This window comes from Blastomyces dermatitidis, assembly GCF_000003525.1.
Source record: "Blastomyces dermatitidis ER-3 genomic scaffold supercont1.8, whole genome shotgun sequence".
NCBI classification, from domain to species: domain Eukaryota; kingdom Fungi; phylum Ascomycota; class Eurotiomycetes; order Onygenales; family Ajellomycetaceae; genus Blastomyces; species Blastomyces dermatitidis.
Genome location: NW_025544781.1, coordinates 397,867 through 401,983, shown reverse-complemented (window position 1 = coordinate 401,983; position 4,117 = coordinate 397,867). Strand labels below are relative to the sequence as shown.

Here is a 4,117-nt window from a genome sequence, read left to right as displayed (position 1 = left end):
TAATGAGATTGTGAAAATGCACTGTAATGTGAGAATCATTGATGAGAAACCTAGACATATTTGCATATATCTGGTCAGAGATTGTGTGAGCAGAGAAGAGATGATTGTAGGCCTGCAAGACTGCAGAAGACACTGACAACACTGAGAGCTTTGCAAGAACTGTTAACTAGAATCTGTAAGAAATTACTTATAAGAAGACTTACAGTAAAGAGAGAGACTGCACTGCTTAAAGTCAGAGACTGATCTGAGAAAGACATGAGATGAGTCACTGATCTGAAGATTGAGTATAATGACAGAGCTAAGAAGAGTGAAGACACAGTTATAAGCAGCAGCATTCCTGCTTCATCAGCCAGTAAAAAGTGATCAGAGAAGTTATAAGAATACTTATAAGAAGCTCAGCAGTGATCAGACATTGTTTACAAAGATATTGAAATTTGAAAAATTTTTATTCTTGAGAAGTTCTTGAATTAATACACAGATATTGTCAGAAACACTCTCTCTCTATCATCTGAATGAAAACACTTCACAAATGAATAAAAATACTCACAGTTTATGAGAATAAGAGCTGTTATAGAAAAAGAAAAAAGAAGATGAGATTCTGCAGATAGATCTGAGATATTTATACTACTCTAGAGAGATTTACTTACACTGTAAGTGATTCTGTGAAACAGCTAGATCACTCTAGTAATCAAGAGTGATTATGAATCACAGGTCTGAATCTTTCTATATAACTATAAAGAGTGATTGCAGACTGCAGATATCTTGATTCTACAATTCTACAGAGTTAATAAAAGAATGAAAAATTCTTCACAATTCTACAGTGTCAAAGAACAATGATTTGTGAGAATAAGTGAAAGATTAACTCATAAATACTTCTCTTTGATAAGAATAATTTCATAGAGAGTAATTCATCTACATGATAAATCTGTGTAATAATCACATAAGAATCTTATAAAAATAATTGAGAGTCAACTGAAACTCTTCTATATGAAAGATGTGAGATGAATCTGTGTGATAGTCAGAGAAGAATCTATAGATTATAAAGAATCTTATAAAATAAGAAACTGAGTAACAGACTCTTTTCTCTTCACAGTAACAAGGGATTTTTCCTCACTGAGATTTTTATAAATATAAAGAGTTTTTAGTGAGTATCACTGCAGTGCTGAGCTGATTCTATGAAGTCACTCAGTGAAAGACTTCACAGATGAAGCCTTAGAGAGGAAAAAGTATGTAAGAAATTCTGCTTCTTGCAGATTCTTTACTTCTATTTCTATCTCTCACATAATTAATAGAGCTAGCAGCCCTTGACTATACATAACTATATAGACTGGAGTTTGTGAATACTATTCATAACTCAGCTTGAATGCTATTATACATTTGATTTCTACATTTTATCTTTCTACCATGAATACTTCTAGTAGTTAACAGTACATATCACGCCAAGCTGGAAACACCCGAATAATCGCCTGCGAGCACTTATTCTTACAGTATTCATGAACTCTCATTTTCAAATCTGCTACTCTTACTTCAGAGATTCTTGATTATTCAAGTGTTTTTATATATATTAGAACAGAGACATTTCTTCTACTCTGTCTGAACTCAATTGAATTAAGTTATATAGACTCTTTTCTCCATTGAATAGAATTGTATTCTTCTAATTCATTTTTAAGAAGTAGCATTTCTTTCTCACAGTCAAAAATTTCAACTGAAATATTATAAAGAATAAATTTATCTCACTTTTCATCTCTCTCAGATAGAATTGTTGTATTCAGTAGAGATTCTATTACTGATTTTTAGAGATTCTCATTCTGAATGAGGAATTCTGCACTAAATTCAGGCATTGTAGTCAAAATAATAGAATTTTTAAAGAAAGATAACTCAATTAAAGCTATAACTGATTTTTGAACTTCAATATCAGTTATTAACTGAGAAAAGAACTGCTGATTAATTTCATTTCTAATTCTGAAAAGAAGATTTAAGTTTAGCTTATTCTTTTACAAGCTCTTCTGATTTGAGACTTTGAGAATAAGTCTTCTGTTTCTAAAGATTTGAAAGTTCTTCTGTTTTTACATTTCTTTTTTTTTCTTTCTATGAACAGAGATCTGAGTAATATTCTTCTCAGTTTTCTCAGAATTTTGAGCAGATTTTGAACTAGCAGGTTTGAAGACAGTAGATTCTGCTACTTAAGAATATATTTTCTTCTGATTTGAAGAAGAAGATGAAGAAGTAGAAGATGAAAAAGAGTCAGTAACTGTACTAGAAGATTTCAATGTTTTTTGAATTATGTTTGAAATTTCAAGTTTGAACTTGATTACTTCTTGTAGTTATCTAGTCTGAGTATAAAGAATTAATAGAACTTCTTCATTCTTCTCACTCAGACACTGTTTTTCAAGCCCCGGTGGCCGAATGGTTAATGCGGCCACCTGGTAGCGCCTTGGCGTGGGAAACCAAGGCGCGTGGGTTCGAAACCCGCAGGGGATACATTAAATCCGGAACCCAAGCACCTCAGGTTTCTAATAAATACAGAGGTGTACAAATCGCTTCAATGAATCGCTCTATGTTCCTGAGCTGAGAAGTTATTATTGTATGTATCTAATTGTCACTTCTTTGTATTTTCCTATGTTCTTGTTATCTTGGCGTGGTCTCAACACCTGTATTTCCTCCTGTATAACTAACACTTGACCTGTATTTAACATCACGCAAGGACTCATCATAAGCTCCGCTTGCATATGAGTATAATGGAAGAATAATAATAATAATAATAACACTGTTTTTCAAGAATTTTACTTGCTTTTTTCAGTTTCTGTATTTTAAGAACTTATTATTTCTCTATTTCTTTCTTCTTTCTTCTCTTTAGAATTTCAATCTCAGGAACAGCATCTGAGAAAACATCTTTTTTCACATCAACTGAGTGTACTCTTGAACTCATTTTACTCACTGAATAAAAAGTTGATCAGACTGTTTCAATTGAGAGATTTATCAGTCTATTTTTAAATGAAAAGTTGATCAGACTGTTTCAATTGAGAGATTTATTAATCTATTTTCAAATGAAAAGTTGATCAGACTGTTTCAGTTGAGAGATTTATTAGTCTATTTTCAATTGAAAAGTTGATCAGACTGTTTCAAAAGAAGAATGAAAGACTTTTATGTATAAAATACCTGATTTTTTTCACACTAGTTCAGTAACTAGGTTAGATTTTTAAAGAGAATCTAATAAACTAAAATTGATTTTTAAGATAAATTAATAAAATCTTTACAAACTCTTTCTTAGAATACAGTGAGAAAAAGTATGATATCAATTGATAATAAATCAGATAATATAACAGTTTTTAAGAGAAAAACTGACAAAAAATAAGTTAATTTTTTGCAGAGAAATTAATTAAAACTATTCAATTTTATTCTAAATCATTCAATTCTTCTCACACAACAAGTGTGCAACTCAAATCAGTCAATAAAAAGTGTAAAAGAGAATTAAGTATTAATAAAAGCTCTTCAGTCAATGAAAAAGTAATTCTTACTTAAAAGAATATGAAATTATGACAGAAAACAACTCTGTTTTTAATTCTTTGTAAGAATATTATATAAAATTCAGAGAAAAACATCTTACTTTTTTAAGAGAAGTAAAAAACTATTTCTAAGATCTTTTTTTTATTGTATTAACTGCTGCAGAAGAATGAGATAGAAACTGTTAAAATATACACTACTGTATACTCTTTATCAAGACTTTTTCTCTTCAGAGTCTTAATATTATGAAGAATATAAGTCTGTTTCTATATAATAATATAAATATTGTCAGCAGAATGTAGAGAAACTGATTATTTATATCTCAAAATAGAAGACTTTGTCAATGATTATATCAATATAGAGTTAATTCTCAAATTCAATAGAAATCTAGTATTGCTGTTCTCAATTTCTTGCAGAATCTATTGAATATTGAGATATTAAAACTAGATTTAATATATCTCACTATACAGAGATTAAAGACTCAGTCAGATCTTGAGATATACTGAATTTATAGTTGTTAATATGCTGTTGACTTGTTCTGTTGACTCATTGTTCACTGATTATGTATCAAGTACTGTTGTCAAGATGTCTTTTTGTATTATTCTGTCAGAGA

At 30.0% G+C, this 4,117-nt stretch overlaps 1 pseudogene across 1 annotated transcript; it reads left to right on the top strand.

Annotated features, from left to right (window-relative positions):
• The first annotated feature begins 2,392 nt into the window (after positions 1-2,392).
• BDCG_17458 lies at positions 2,393-2,481 on the top strand (annotated as a pseudogene). The gene has a single exon. The product of its transcript is annotated as a tRNA-OTHER (tRNA).
• Positions 2,482-4,117: the final 1,636 nt, after the last annotated feature.